Consider the following 17,886-nt stretch of genomic DNA (forward strand, 5'->3'; position numbering starts at 1 on the left):
TAGGAATATTACAAGTAGCTACAAATAACATTCCAGCAACATGCAGAGTGCAAATTAAGTACAAAATAATCCAATAATGTAATAATCCCAAAAACAGACGTCCCTTGAGTGAAAAAGAAGCCTAGAATAATGGACAGGCCAATGCATTCTAAAATTGGCTGCTGTCAACTTTTTGTGCTTTCTCTGCTGCTTCTTTTCTGGAAAGAACGTCATGCACACACTAATTCATGCGTAAATCTGTGCGAAAATTACACAGATGTTTTTTCTTGCTACAAACACATGCTCTGCCATCTGCGGTTGTGTCTGCTTAAAGTATTACAGTGTAATCATGAATGAAATATAAACACACGGTTCATATGTTGAAATAAGCCTCTTTAGATCAGGGTTTGTCTGCCTGGAAGCAGCTTCAAGCCAAGTTACATTTACACTAACTTTTTTGGTGCATATGCTTACAATTTACGTATAAAAAAAAAAGAAAGAAAATAATAATAATAATATTAATTAGAAAACAATTGGCCAAGGGCAAACATTGCAAAAGCATTAATTAAAATGAAAATATGCATACAATACAATGTGCATTTATTATTTTTAGTCTAAGATATTTTTACTATGGCTTAAAAAATAAAAACATAATAATCCCTAGTGGAAATATTCAGGAACCTGAATCCTAATTCCTTATGATTGCCATTCCTAAGTCATATTGAGTATAGCTGTTTCTGCTCTGAATTCACAGTGTGACTGAAGAGTGAATGTAATTTCTTGGCTGGATTATGACTGACAGACAGGATGAGTGGCACACATCTTATCTTCACTGCACCGGCGAGAGAGGGCTGCTGACACACTGGATTTTGCAAAGGAGCCACTGATACATTCTTAATGGTTTTTTGCTTAATTCGAGTCAGGCTTGGCTGGTCGGGTGCAGCAGATAATGGCAAACTGCAGACATTCTTAATAGACTTACAGAGTTTTGATTTCAGGGAATTCAAATCCATTAACTTGAACACCATCTTTCGCATCAGCCTCCGATGAGAATGAGGGTGAGGGAGGTTAAAAAAAAACAATAAATGTAGAAGCTCATTACATAATCAGACCATCACAAATACCCTGAATAATTGAATTACAATTAAACATACTATCATTGTGATTATGGTCTAAATGAGGGCTGTCATCGTAATTACATCTATTTTGTGAGGCATTCTACGAGTGTTTCCTTAGGATGGTTGCAGAGATGCCTGCAACGTTGTCTCCTAGTTCTTGCATAAAAATAATCAATCTAAATCTATATCTAATCAAAAGAATGATATATGTTGGGAGCAGCAGGGAAGAATTTATATAAGCCCCTGAATTTAAATATAAATGGGAACAAATCTGTGCAAAACAAAGAAGGTGTATGAGTCAAATAATAAGGCAGTTTATTTCCTCCTGGAAACTGTGTACTGTGCTGCGCGGAAATGAAATATTGTTTCCTTTGTCATCACCATTATTTCACAGGCTTCAAATTAAATCCTCCTCCCTGTTTGGCTCTGCTGTTTAAAGAGAATAAAATGGAGGAAAGTTTCTCTGAAAAATAAATGTATTCTTAATTATCCATCCTCGGAAGTGAACATGCAAAAGCTGTTTTTTTTTCACTCTCTCTCTCTCTTAAAGGAGCCATTTTCTTGTTGCATATTGTAGCAATTCATATTGAGTCACATTAAATGTATTATGTACCTCGAATGTCTCCTGTACCTATAATGTTGTTTTGCATGACAACTTTCCAATCACTAAAAGCTGAACTGGACTTGACCCTGTTCTATAAAAAACCTTTCATGACAATTTCTCACTCACTCTCTCAACTTTAGATGTAAAGGTCTATCTATTATTATTATTATTCTATTGTTTTTTTTTTGCTACTGTACCTTTAGAATGATCCAAGATTCACATGAAATAGACAACAACAAAAACTGTCACACTGTTAAAATTTAGTGAGGTTTATATTACAAAAAAATATAGTTTGCCAATGGGGTAAATGTTTTCAGAATTAGAATCAGAAAGATCTTTATTGCCAGGTATGATTACACATAAGAGGAATTTGTTTTGGTGTCAGCTTCCACCACACAAAAAGATCATAGTGACAAGACACAGATAACAAAAATAGAATAAGTATATAGGAAATAACAATATACAAAAATAAATAAATAAAATACACAACATACGAATAGAAAATAGATAGCATTTTTGTGTACGGGTATGCTATTTACAAATGCAAGGAAATGTGAATAAGAAGTATAGTGTGATAAATAAATAAATAATGCTGTATATTTACACATTTATTGCCAAGGTAACTGTTCATGAGAGGATTACCTGAGGGAAGAAAACTGTTCTTATGTCTGGCTGTTCTGGTGCTCAGTGATCTGTATGATATGTGATATGTCAACAGTTCAAAGAGGAATGGTCTGGGTGTGAGGGGTCCAGAATGAGGGGTGTACCAGTGATTTGCTTCAGCAGTCCAGATTATCCACTGCAGTCTTCTAAAGTCTGATTTGGTAGCTGAACCAGACAGTTATTGGAGTATTCAGTTACTGCAGAGTAGAACTTTATCAGCAGCTCCTGTGCAGGTTGAACTTCCTCAGCTGCGAAGGAAGTACAACCTTTGCTGGACCTTTTTAGCAAAGTCAGTGTGGAATTCCAACTTCAGGTCCAGAGAGATGGCGGTGCCTAGGAACTTGAATGACTCCACAGTTGCCACAGCGCTGTCAGGACATCAGACGTCCAGCTCTTTAACTTACTGTCGGTAAGCAGACTCATCATTGTCTTGGATGAGGCCAGTAAGTAACTTCAGGAGCTTGACACAGGGATCCTTTGCAAGGCAGAAGAGAAGACCAGTGGGGAGATCACACCTCCCTGAAGAGCTCCAGTGTGATTTTGGCCTGTGTATACAAGACTCTGGCCCCACTCCTGTAGGCATCTTCTTTGGGCTGAAAGAGCTGTCTGAGTTTTGCAGTGAACCATGGTTTGTCGTTGTTGTAAGTTAAATTAGTTTTTGTAGGAATGCACATGTCCTCACACAAACTGATGTTACAGTCTCTGTGAGCTTGTCCAGATCGGTGGCAGCAGCTTAAAAAAACACTCCAATCAGTGCAGTCGAAGCAAGCTTGTAAATCCCACTCTGCTTTATTAGTCCATGTTTTTACAGTCCTTATTACCAGGTTTAGCTGGTAGGAAATGTAATGTGCTGTCTGTTGTTTTTGGCAGTTCATTTGAGAGATTTCCTTTATCAAAGTCCCAATGAATGATTATAGCAGAGTCCTGCTTCCTTCAGCCAGGTTTCTGTGAAACAGAGCAGCAGAGTTTTTTATTCGGGAGAGCAGAAGTTTGTCCGTTTTGTTGGGTAGAGAGTGGAGATTCTGCAGTGGATGCTAGGCAGTGTTCTAAAGCCGTGCTGTCAGAGCTTGACGAGCATGCCGGTGTTCTGTAGATTTGTCTTACCCTATCAGATTTTGCTACCTCCCATTAAAACAGTGGGTAGTATAATTCGACAACGAAAAACGATACTGTAAAGTTATGGTTTATTAACATCTACTACAACCCTAAACCTACCCTTACATCAATGCAAATACAGTAATTGTGTTATTTTTGCGGTTGTAGCTAAAAAGGATACAGCTATTATAATTTTCGGGAATGAGTTAAACATAAATTGTAACCATTAATCTCCAAGTACAGCATCCCTGGGAAGCCCAAGCAAAGATGATTGGACTCCGAGATGAAAACACAACTCTTCCTCTTCTCTGTCGGAGCGCAACAAGACCACACCCCCTTTTTTGTGTATTCATGTGGGCGGAGGATAGTCAAAATACTGTTTTAGTGACTTCACTACTGCAGGAACTAGAGGGATGTAGTCCAAACAAGTCGTTTTTGGAAAGTGAATTCAGTTAAATAAAATATCTCGCTTGGCATTGAACTTTGAGCTTTAGAATATTACAGATATTATTTATACTCTAACAACAACATTACACACTAACTAAAGTTTAAAACATGGGATCACGAAGAATGGGACTTTTAAAAAAAACAAAGGAGCTCATCACATTAAGTCATCAACTTTTTTGAAGTTGCAAGCAAAACAAAGATTAACTGAATTCAGACTCCAACTAAAACTGCGCTTCGGCCAGAAACGAGCCGGATTGCATCGCATGGTCCTCTTATGAGAATGTTTCATGCTGAAACCATTTAAGTGTGACCGAATTTAAAAGGAAACTCTGCTGTGACCGGTCTTCCATTAGGCTGCTTTCGGATTTCCAATAAAGGCTTCTAAATGTTTCAGTATTGGCTGATTCTGGGACATAATCACTGACTTTAATTAAAAGCTGTGAATGTGCATCGACGTGCGCACACATTGAGCCTGCGGAAAAGCTATTTAAAAATCCTAATGGAATAAATAATTTTCTTCATTTGCAAATGGCTCCAACAAGGGATGAGCAGCTTTGCATGAACACTTCATCATTCTGTGTGATTGTTTGACAACAGGCCTCTGTTAGCCGAATCACCAGCGGACTTCATGGAATGATTTAAACAGCATGACCAGTTATAAACTGTTCACTGTCACTGAATTGACAAATCCATCTATAGAGTCTGGGATGTAGAACCAAATGTTGAGCTATAGGACTAAAAATCCCAGGTTAAAATCATCTTTCGCCTGGAGTAAAACAGCATTGCACTTAACCATTTAATGGTATAAAATTCATAACATTTTATGTAAACTATGATTTAAAAAATGGAGTTGATACGTTTTTAGTTTTTATGTTTTTGAAAAGAAGTCTCTTATGCCTACCAAGGGTGCAATTACCTGATAAAAATCACAGTGAAACAGATATATTTTGAATTATTACAATTTTAAAGCTTATACATTTTCATATGAATTTCCCGCACTATTTCTCCAGTCTTCAGTGTCACATGATCATTCAGAAATCATTATAAAATGTTGAGTTGCTGCTCTAAAACATTTATTTCATTTCGTAATATTCTTGTGAAAACCAGGATACATTTCAGTATTTACTGGAAATTAGGAAGCTCAAAAGAACAGCATAATATTTCTTATTTAAGTACATATAAAAATGTATACAAACAAAAATTCTTATGCTTATATGTGCCAATTTACATAACTACTGTACTACCAAAACAAATCAAAACTACCGTTTCTTTAGTTTGTGTTGGCTAGCTATCAAAACCTCAAATGCAAGTACAACCTAATAATGATATTTACTGGTTATGATCAGTTATGGCTTATGAATGCAGCTGCTAATTGGACCATAAAAACCAGCCAACCCCTTGATAACTGAATCCAGTAGGAATCAAACAACTGTGCATTGTTTATATGAGCGACTGCCTCCAAGACTGACCATGGCAATTGAGTTGGTAGGATATAAAAAACCTGCCTTACCAATGAGGTGTACTTATTATTTATTGTACCTCTTCCTGTATTCATTACAAATTCCCTAGTACAACATATTATGGACATAAAAACACATGCACAACCCTGACGGGTGACCTACTATTTGAAATACGAAAGTGAAAATAAATAAAATCCAAATGACAGTGTGATTGCGCTCTCGACGGACAGCTGCCCTCTTTCTGTGTTTATAGTCATGCAGTCATTGTCCATGTGAGAGGATAATAAAAGATCAGGGCCAGAAGAGTCCATAAAATATGAAAGCATGCTGTGCACTTCACACACATTTATGGAAATACATTCAATAGGCCAAACCACCCAGATTTACTCTAGTGACATTGCAAATGCTTTAAAATGATGTACCTGTAACACAAATTAAAGTCACGTTCTCCCTGAGAGCAGTTTTAGTGCTGGAGGTCACAGGTCCCTGGGCTGTATATGTGTTCATGCCACTGGACACACAATGACCAAAGCTTTTGAAAAACTGTTTACAAATGAGATGTACTGCCAGTGAAAACAAGATGTCATTAGGTCAGGCCATTTCCTTGCAGCTAAAATGAATACTTTGCAGGGGGTTAGCATTTGTATATACAATAGATTGTAGTAGTGCATAATGTATCATATCATGAACAAGATGATTATCAATGCATGAGTCAAACTCGTGAAGACTGTTAACAATTTCTGGCAGGCATGTTATTCGTTTTTTGTATTATATCCCTGCATGTGGGGAGAGACAAATCATATAGAACAGCGAAATCACTCAGCAACATGAACTTCTCCATCTGGCTGATGCTCGACTGCAGTATCTCACAGGAGACGGATCACATCAGCTCCAGCATCTGCACTCCTATTGGTAGTCACCACACTGCATCACTGCTCATTTTCATAATGTTACCATTGACTGGGCACCCATACTTAATGTTGCTGACATTTCATAAAGGACAAACAAGTGTTAAGGCCTGTTCACACTAAGAACGATAATTATAAAGATAATGACAACAATAAATATATTAGCATCCACACCAGTGCGCGATTTAAACATTCTGTTTTTCATAAGTGCATGCTGCAGTTTTTTGTCTGCCACTTAAACTGCTTGAGCTCTTTAAAGCAGGATAAACTCTGATTGGCTGTCACTGTTCTGATCAGCTGGAACAAAAAAAAATTCTGAAAGTGATCACAACAATATCGTTTGTTTCTTCATTAGAATTGATTCGGAGGAGTTTACATCACTTGCTCTGCAGTGGATCCTCTGCAGTGAATGGGTGCCATCAGAATGAGAGTCCAAAAAGCTGATAAATTCATCACAATTATCCACAAGTAAAACATGTAATCCACAAACTGCACGCTTATAAAGACCAAATTCTTTATTAAGTCATCTTTAAATTCAAACTGTTGCTTCCAGCTGAAATATGATTCCCCTATCGATAATATTGCTTTCTCCAGTGAAAAAGCCATCATATCAGGAGAGAGATGCACAGTAAAAGCACTGTCTACAGTCAAAAACAAAACTATTCTATACAAATATGTCAGTGGATTTTGATGGACTTTTCCACTGGAAGAAACATTATTATGGATTATGGACTTGTGTTTTGGTCTGAAGTGACAGTTTAATGTGATCTAATGATGGATTTGTTTCTTACAAACAACATAGCTTTTTCAATTATTAGGCTGGATTTGTGTGGATTACTTGTGGATTATTGTGATGTTTTTATCAGCTGTTAGGACTCTCATTCTGACGGCACCCATTCACCGCAGAGAATCCATGGGTGAGCATATTTCTGATGAAGAAACCAACCCATCTACATTATGGATGGTCTGAGAGTAAGTCAATTTTCAACAAAGTTTCATTTCAGGCTGAACTTTTCCTTTAGTGTTTACTCGAAACATTGAGTTGAATTGTTCTTTAAGGTCTGGACACTGTACATATACATCCATAAATCCTGAAAGATGGGAATCTGATGCCCTATTCAAATTGCATCCAGCACAGACTGTGGGATTGTTTGCTCTGTTACCTGATTTGCATAATTCCTTCAGAGCACTGGGTACTAAAACAGCACAGCCAGCTACAAATAAACAGCGCTATCAGTCGGCACAGTTCATTCCTATTGAATTCTCCCCGTGGTTTTATCTTTTTACAAGTGTCAGATTGAAAAGCATTCATCTTTAGACAGCGTTCCGTTCACCATAATTAGCATCTCTCACACTCCAGCCTGCCACTTTTTTTCACCAGTGATCTTTCATGTAGAGCATGGCCCTAGGTGACAAAACTTGCAGAGATTAATTAGTTTGAATGGATCAGTGGGCAATGGGGTTCAGAGACTCCAAAATGAATTCAGCTATTCAGTATCTGCTTCCAAGACAGGAGTAGACAGGAAAGAAACTAAGACAGCAAGAGTTTCAAAGCTTTGTTTTATATTCAGTTATACACTCAGTGCTTTGTTTGCAGCACTTATAGTCAAATATTATTTTATGTTCTTAGCAAAAAAAAATTCTACTCACTGGTTACAATAATGTTGTCCATTCAAACTGCCACTGTTTGTTGATCAATCTTTAACATTCATCAGTTGCCTTTCTCTTGTACTGAAAATTCTTTGAGACCATAAAATGAGTAATTTGCACTGCCAAAAGCTTAAAATAAATTTTGACCCCCCCCCCCCCCAAAAAAAAATATCCAAAAGCCTTTGAAACAAGATAAAATTTACTTGAAAAGCAACGCTGCATAAAATAAATAGATATTGCAAGATGCTATGGATTGGATACTTCACAAAAGCCTATTTTGCAAAATATTGCATTCATAAAGTTTAAAGAGTTGCTGAGTTTAGTGCAGACACAATCTTAGGCTGGGAATCATAATATAATCCACATAAATTTAAGCAAGTAAATAAATATTCTAACATTCTAACTATTTGCCAATATGCATTCAATCCATAGCTAATTTGTCAAACCATTTTCTGAATGGTCACAGTGAGTGCTGCATTTTATGTTCCTTGATCAAGATAATAACAGATTTAAACTAAATATACTATTTGCTAAACAGTATGCTCTAAAATGGGCTCTGCTCTAGTTTTGCCTTATTTTTTAAAGAGAGAACCAAATACGTTATTTGTGCTGAATGGACTATTTATTTTTTGTTTTTGTATAAATAAACACAACCCAATGCAAATTCATCCCTAATGAGCTGTTCATTTTGGAGGATGAATCCAGAGCATATTAAATCTATTATTCAAATCAGAAGAAAAAAACATGATATATGGCCTCTTATGTGATATAAAGAAAACAAACTTAAAACACAAACACTAAAGCTTTGTATTGTATTGAAGCAACTGACCTTTAAAAAGATCATTACATTTTGTCACCTGAGCAGCCAACTATAGCAGGATTATAAAACATCATTCAGAATGTATTACAATTTATATGACTAATACCATTAAGATGCACTTTTCAATGTAAGTATATAAACTCTATACACATATACATTATAAAAAAATATATCTTTTTTAAAATAGTGCTTGTATATAAAAAAAAAAAATGTTTAAACAATGTAGTTCAGATATACACACAGCAAATAATTTAGGATATTGTCTGCAGCCTTTCATCTAGAGTCAGCTTATCCCATTCCACAAATGGTCAAGTTTGGATTTTGATAGGAGAAACTGATCCTAGACCAGCAGCAGTTACAGGCAGCTTCATTAAGCAGTCGAGTGAGCTAATTCTAGCAAAATCTCCTGAGGATGGTTTTTGTCCTATTCATTTTCTCCTCATACTTGGCAAGTCATTTTAGGACGGACGGCACAGTATGTCACTGCCCCCTAATGCCCAGCCCTGGAGCATGACCCTGGCATTAGCTCAGCTTTCAGAAACAAGAACTAGTTTACTGGGGATGTGATTAGAAGTGCAAAGTTGTGAATGTCTGACTTTCCTAATACTCTGCCCTACATTTAGCATGAGGAGTGAGACTCCTGAGGGTTTTGTAAAGTGAGAGTCATGTCAGTACACTGAGGTGGCAGTCTGATGGTGTCGAGATAGAGTGACTTACACCGTTAATGAGGATGAGAGATCAGGGATGGGAACCTGAAAGCCCTTTGGCACTGTTGCATCTGTTGTAACCATCTCTCTGTCTCTCCCCAATTGTATATGACAATTACCTCCTGCCTTCAAACCAGGTTCACTTGTCACCAGTTATGTATTTGAGACTTAGGAAGACAAGTTAAAAGACAAAAAGGGAAGGCATGCGTGCATATGATATAGCAAAAAAACCTGGCCCCAATATAAAGACACTGTATCAGAGAGAATAAGAGATTCCTGGGATTGTTGCATGGGGTGGCAATTGTTTCACAGCTGGTGCCTGCGTTAGAATAATAATCCAGCTCATAGTCTAGTGTGATTCAGACAAAAAACCCACTAAATCCGCCTTGTTATCATCCTTTACTGGGTGGAACAAACAAGGGCTTTGCATGCACTTTGATTTAGTATCTTTACATTCAGTGCACAAGGTTTTACAACACACTTCTATCTGTCCATCCATCATTCCATCCTTCCAACCATTATTCCATCCTTCCATCAATCATTCAATTCATCCATCACCATTTTTACAGTAAAGCGTTTTCTTTAAAAATGGCATTTTAAAATGAAAACTTTCCTCGTCCAACCTTGCATTTTCACTGCGTTTCTGAAACGGTCTCCGTCCACTCTACACAGCTGAAAACGCAGGTCACATGACCATTAATGCAGGTACAACAATGAGCATAATGCTACTGCTTACAAGGTTACGCAGAGAGAATGTGGGCAGCCACGCCATGGTTTTCAAAAGTGTCTGTTTTGGTCCGTTTATACTTAAACGCTACCCTGGAATTTTCCAACTAAAATGGGGTCTGCAGCATTTTCAAGGGTCAAAAATGCCAGGGTAATGTAAACGATAGGCCTAACTGTAGCAAAAGTTCTGCATTTTAAAACGAAAAAACACTAGTGTAAACTTAGCCTTAATCGCTCCCATGTTATTCCAAACCTGTATTACTTTATTTTCTTCAGCAGAAACCAAAACAACATTTTATTAATATCCATTTGGGTGAACTCAATATGATGGGAAAACTATATATGTATATATATATATATATATATATATATATATATATTTTTTTTTCCCTGACAAACATCCCCTATAGTCTAAACTCAAAGCTCCCTTAGAGTTTCAAAGATCTCAACAATATTTTTAGACTGTGATAACGTGTCAAGATACCAATGTCTGCCAGAATCGGATGCAACCGGTTCTTGACTCGAGAACGAATCAGTCTTTCGTTCGTTATCTGGTTGGTTCGGTGTTAATCTTCACTTCTCTCTTCACAGCAGTTCAGTCACTGTACTGTTTGAGTGCATGAATTACTCTGGAATATTGGTTTGTTTTAACTCAGAGGGAGTGTCAGCCACATTAAAAAAGTGAAAAGCTTACATTTGTGGATTAATGCTTATTGGAGACTTGAACAGTTTCAAACGATTCGAGTTTGATTTGTTGAATTGGTTCAAGAAGAACCGGTTAAATCGAATGATTCTAATCTGTAGTGTTGTGAACGCACTCACAACAGACCCGGTAAAGAAGACAATGCTGAATAAAGTTGCAGTTTTTGTTATTTTTGGACCAAAATATATTTTTGATGCTTTTCTAACTGACCCTCTGATGTCACATGGACTACTTTGATGATGTTTTTCTTACCTTTCTGGACATGGACAGTATACCGTACACACAGCTTCAATGGAGGGACTGAGAGCTCTCGGACTAAATCTAAAATATCTTTCTGAAGATGAACAGAGGTCTTACGGGTTTGGAGCGATAAGAGGGTGAGTCATTAATGATATTATTTTCATTTTTGGGTGAACTAACCCTTTAAGAACTGAAGATTTTTATGCATTCGCCAGGTCTTGAAATGTCTAATAAGTGTTAAAAAGAACATTGTATTCCCAGATGATTAAACTGTAGGTTTTCCTTCTCTCGCCTTTTTTTAATGGTTTCCTTTTTATCTCAAAGCAAATTAGAGCAAATAAATCTCACAGATAACTGCGTATGCTAATCAGTCCAGCTTGATGTATTCAGCCATCCCACAATTTGGGTTCTCCACATGAAAACTAAGGTCCACTAGGTGTGTAATTAATATCACATGAAAGTGAATCTGCAGGCTCATACATCACAGTAAAGCCACTGGGTTAGCAGGTTAATGCGTGCAGTGTCTATATCCCACTGAACTGTTTTAAGTTTGTAGCTAGGATGACATTTTTTAAAAGAACTACAATTAAGTAAAATCTTTTGTCTAAATAAGCTGTTATTTTTTGTTTCTTTCAAAAAAGCAGGCCTTAATTACAAATGAACTCTGAGCATCACAAACTGAAATTTCCAAATACCACACTGTGTGAACAAATGATGGATCCTTTCTTGATAAACTGATAAGAATGAAGGATCCTTTGTTGATAAACTGATCTTAGAATATTAGAATACTGTGAAAAGGTTCAATATTGAAGACACCTGGTGCCACACTCTAATCAGCTAATTAGCTCAAAACACCTGCAAAGGCCTTTCAATGGTCTCTCAGTCTAGTTCTGCAGGCTACACAATCATGGGGAAGACTGCTGACTTGACAGTTGTCAAAAAGATGACCTTTGACACCTTGCACAAGGAGGGCAAGAAACAAAAGGTCATTGCAAAAGAGGCTGGCTGTTCACAGAGCTCTGTGTCCAAGCACATTAATAGAAAGGCGAAGGGAAGGAAAAGATGTGGTAGTAAAAAAGTGTACAAGCAATAGGTATAACCAGGGGCGGATCTGGAAAAATATTGATGGGGTGGCGAGAAGGGGGCAGGAATTTTTGAGGGGTGGCAACATATGGCAGACGTATATATACTGAATTTAGTCACAGTTATCACAGTTTGGTGATAAATATATGTGCACACTACAAAAGGACACAGGCTGTCATTTACAAACTTAATCTCATGCAATCAATGTCTTGCATTTGAAACAGTTATAACAAACATTACAAACATATAAGGAATAAGTGACCATACCCCATAAGCACCACCACACTCACTAATGCATACAGTATGCATCAACATGTAATTAAGAGCATTATAAAAGGTTCAGTGTTATCAATATGTCAATTTATTATAAGAAACACAAGACTTTAATAGCCAATGACATTTACATATGGGGAGACTCAACTGATTTTCTACTGTTTAGTGTTAATCATCATCTAACTCAACCAGTCAAGAGCTAGATTTAGCCTTAGATGTTATATGAATATGGTCTCTGAAGCATAGGTTTTATTAGCTGACAATAATAATAAATAAATAAACATTATAGGCACAAATACAAATGTACTTTTAAAAATTGTTTTTGAAATATATATGGTGTTATTGTTTTGGCAAGCTTAAATTAAAACTTCTATGAAAACTTGTGTGATATTCCTTTAAAATAATGTTTTATTATATATTTTTTAAGTATATTTTAGCTCTGCAATTTCTTACATATTTCTTTGAGTTAGACCAACCTTTTCTTTGGGTGGAGTTGTAGAAGAAATTTCTGTGTTTTTTTTAAATTAACTATTATTATTTAGCTAATAGGCCTTCTTTGAAGTAGTATGCAATACTCTACTGTGCAAATAATGTACTATATTTCTGTTTGAATTTTTCAAGTTAATACAGAAATTTCATTTGACAGGCTGTCCATAAAAGGACATTTCCGTTTCTTGTCAGTCTGTGTATTACGATACGAATGATGACATAGTTTTATCAATGAAAATGGGTGAAATCCTCATAGCGCACTGACCTGCACATTGTAGCATACAAGTCATGCATCAATATAGTGAAGAGCTGAAAACACCACGCGTGCTTCAGTGTGTGTGTGTGTGTGTGTGTGTAGTAGAGCACACATTCCCAGAACGTGTATAACAAACCTTAAGGGTTCCATAAGCAGGATTATGTTTGCCCCCCTTCAATTGATGATGGAAAAAAACCTACTATACGCGGGAAAAAATAACTTATCAAATAAAAAACTAAATGAAAATTGTATCATTTCAATCCATTGTAGCCGACATTTACCGTGGCTATAAGTTTTATCGTCCAAGCACGCCACGCCCGGACATCGCCACGACGAATCATTTGAGTCAGTTCGGGAGTTCGAATCGGGTTCGCGAATCATTTGAGTCAGTTCGAGAGTTCAAAGCGGGTTCGCGAATCATTTGAGTCAGTTTGGGGATCGCGAATCATTTGTATCAGTTCGGGAGTTCGTAGCGGGATCGCGAATCATTTGAGTCAATTATGGGGATCGCGAATCATTTGAGTCAGTTTGGGAGTTCGATTGGTTCGCGAATCATTTGAATCAGTTCGAGAGTTCAAAGCGGTTTCGCGATCATTTGAGTTCGGAGCGGGATCGGAGCGGGATCGCGAATCATTTGAGTCAGTTTGGGAGTTCGGATTGGTTCGCGAATCATTTGAATCAGTTCGAGAGTTCAAAGCGGTTTCGCGAATCATTTGAGTCAGTTCGGGAGTTCAAAGCGGTTCGCGGATCATTTGAGTCAGTTCGGGAGTTCCAAGCGGGAGCGGGAATCATTGAGTGAGTTATGGGGATCGCGAATCATTTGAGGTCAGTTTGGGGGATCGTAATTTTCAAATTGGCCATAACCTTTAATTCGTTGCTGCCAACTGGTGGCAGCAGGGTGGCAAATGCCACCCTATGCCACCCTGGTAGATCCGCCCCTGGGTATAACTGCACCTTGGAGAGGATTGTGAAACAAAACCCATTCAAAAATGTGGACTGCAGCTGGAGTCAATACTTCAAAAACCACTTATGCAAGACATGGGTTTCAGCTTTCGCATTCTTTGTGTCAAGCCACTCTTGAACAACAGACAGCGTCAGAAGTGTCTAAAGACAAAAAGGACTGGACTGCTGCTAAACAATGCAGAAGAGCTGAAGGCCACTATCAGAGCCACCTGGGCTCTCATAACACCTGAGCAGTGCCACAGACTGATCGGCACCATGCCACGCTGCATTGCTGCGGTAATTCAGGCAAAAGGTGCCCCAACTAAGTATTGAGTGCTGTACATGCCCATACTTTTCAGTTGACCAAGATTTCTAAAAATCCTTTCTTTGTATTGGTCTTAAGTAATATTCAAATTTTCTGAGATACTGAATTTGGGATTTTCCTTAGTTGTCAGTTATAATCATCAAAAAGAAATAAACATTTTAAATATATCAATCTGTGTGTAATGAATGAATATAATATACAAGTTTCACTTAGTGAAATAATAAACTTTTTGATGATATTCTAATTACTTGCTGAACGTGGGTTTCTTTAACATTAAAGGGGGGGGGGGGGGGGGGGTTGGAAGTTGTGACATTACCGTGAGGAAAAAAACATCCAAAACAATCATGGCTTACAGTCAGATTCAGCGTATATTTATGATCCAGAATCAGATCCAGAGGCTGAAATTTAACAAGAGCAGCAGCAGCAACGACATCTCTATGTGGTATGTACTGAAACTGTATATATTTGCTTAGCGGTTTTGGAAAATGACTAAGTTCCACTTTGTGTCGTCTTTTTTTTTTTTAAGCTGTACATGTGGAAAGTGCAGTTTGATGACAACATCGCATGTTGTTTACTTGATGTGCTTATGCGCTGATAGCAACACAGAGATATTTGAAGCAGTTTTACTCACCGCATGCGGTTCCAACACCCCTTTTTCGTTGGGACTGCATTATCCTTAAGAAATAAACGATGTGCAAATCCGTCGTCAAACTGGGCCTTGTTTGTAAAACAAGCATCTTCGAAATGCAGGGAACAAACACAAACACTTGCACAACTCCGTTAATGCTCTGTAAAAATAAACTCCATCCACTGGTCCCATAATGCTGTTTTTTTTTTTTTTGGTAATCTGTGCAGGGTTGTCTTGCCCTGGCAACCAAAAACACACTTCTTTTGTGACATTTCGCGACGCTTCTCGCTCTGATCAGTGAAGTCTGTTGTGCTCTCAGTGCTCTGCTATACGGGAGCGCGCGCTCTTCCGGCAGAAGTGCGTCAGGACCCATATAAGGAAATTCCGCTCCATCTAACGTCACACAGAGCCATACTCAAAAAAAACTTTCCGAAACTTGTGACAAACTTGTATTTTTGGAACAGAAATACTCCTTCAAACTTACAACTAAATATTTTAAACTTTGTCCATGTTTAGCATGAGAATCCAACTCTTTAACAGTGTAAAAAACTTGCATTTCACCCCCCCCCCCCCCCTTTAAATTAACTTTTTCAATACCTTTTGTAGTAGTAACTTGACTAAATTGAGTAAGTGCAATAAAATTACGTCAAACTTCTAAAAGCAATATTATTTTGACATTCAGCAAGAAATAAAGAAGCAATCAGGTGAGATGGAAGCACAGGGAAGATAAAACTGTTATCTTACATAATATTCACTTACATTAGCCACTCTTAACCTCAGTGCCAAACCTAAAAGCAGAAACTCAGATTTACAGTTTAAATGTACAGTTCAATTTAGCAAACAAGCAGCATCTCTATGTCTGATTGCTCTCAATATCAGTTAATATTGAGAAATTATATATACAAACCAGCATTTAAAATGTCTGGAGTTAAGATCTCAAATAAATAAAAAAGGCTGCTTTCATTAATTGTGGTTTAACTTGTGATGTCTTTGAGAGACATGCTTCTCTAATTTCTAAGAGATCCCTGAGATTCATCCACCCACGATTATGAATGTAATTTTAGTGCAACAATGTTTGCAGCTAGAGAAAATAACAGCAAGTGACATCCCATGGCGAGGGCTCCTCGAGTCTGATGAGATAGAAGAGCACTTGATGAAGTGTGTTGTCAGAGGTGAGGAATTTTATAATTCCAAAGCTTTGCTCAAAAATCTGAAAAAATAAATAAAAAATAAATAAAAAAATAATGTATAATGTATTTTGACATTCAACAAGAAATAAAGAAAAGAAAAAGTGAGTGACATTCAGCCAAGTATGGTGACCCGTACTCAGAATTCGTGCTCTGCATTCAACCCATCCAAAGTGCACACACACACAGAGCAGTGAAGTGAACACACACACACACACACACACACACACGCTAATGTCTCGGTAAAGTGTCTCCTGGCAAATGTCAATCATTCAAAATTTATTTCAGCAGCAGAGTGGTCTCTGTAAATATTAACATTTCTGCAAAAGCCTGCAAAAGTCATGTTGTGAATTAATGAAGGACAAAGAAATTAATCCAACAGCAATTCTTTGATTGGCAACACACACACACACACACACGGGCACCTAAGTCATGGTATTGCTGGCCCAAGATTTGAACCCACAACCCAAGGATTAGTAGTCAAACTCTCTAACCACTAGGCCATGACTTCCCCAAAGCCATCATTGACATCATCAAGTGAAAAATAAGAGTTATAAAATATTGTTTAAATTTACATAGGTAAATAAAAACGAGCCAAGGAAATAAATTGAGAAATATTTAAATTACTTTTGATTTTTTTTCTGCATACACAGTCTGTGTAACACAGACAGCACTGAATTACTCTGGGTGAAGAATTATGCTGAAAATCAATACAAGCTATTTGGAAGTTTTGTTCATAAAATTCTACATTCTCCACACCAAATGTTTAAGTTTTTTTCTTCTCCAGCATTTAAATGATGTTATTCCAGATTTGCTTAACAATCAGCAAAAAAAATAAAATAATGTAAAATGTAAAATAAACAAATAATAATACATAATAAAAATAATAATATTGTAATAATGAGAATAAATTACAATTAAAATAAAATATAAATTCTTAGGTTTTTTGCAGTATAATCAAACCCCAAGAGAAACAGCCACCCTGTGAAAGGAGACCAGTGGAATGACAAAACCCTTGCTTATACGTCTTGCTCCCTTGGCAGTCATGTACTAATGATAACTACAAGATAGAAAGTCTCAGACCAGAATAGTGTTGCAAATGGAACCACTGGAGTGTGACTCTTGATCTTTTCCCTTTGTAAAGTGAATTCCCTATATGACAGCGCACCGATGAGAACTCATAATCACCAGAGATACGGGCGATATAGATCAGACAGATCTTAAAGTTGAATCAGGCAGGTTTGGGGTCTATTGACAGCTTGATCTACAGTTTTACACAACGCTAATGTCTCGGTAAAGTGTCTCCCGGCAAATGTCAATCATTCAAAATTCATTTCAGCAGCAGAGTGGTCTCTGTAAATATTAAAATTTCTGCAAAAGCCTGCAAAAGTCATGTTGTGAATTAATGAAGGACAAAGAAACTAATCCAACAGCAATTCTTTGATTGGCAAAAATGAGAAATTTTGCAAACTGATTTTAACAGGTTTTTGGCTTATGCAATGAAAACCAGAGTAATAATAAAGACCCGCAGGAATCCTCGTACAAACGCATCCTTTTTACTAAAGCTTCTCACGTCCGGTTTT

This window comes from Carassius auratus, unplaced genomic scaffold, assembly GCF_003368295.1.
Source record: "Carassius auratus strain Wakin unplaced genomic scaffold, ASM336829v1 scaf_tig00215531, whole genome shotgun sequence".
Lineage (NCBI taxonomy): Eukaryota > Metazoa > Chordata > Actinopteri > Cypriniformes > Cyprinidae > Carassius > Carassius auratus.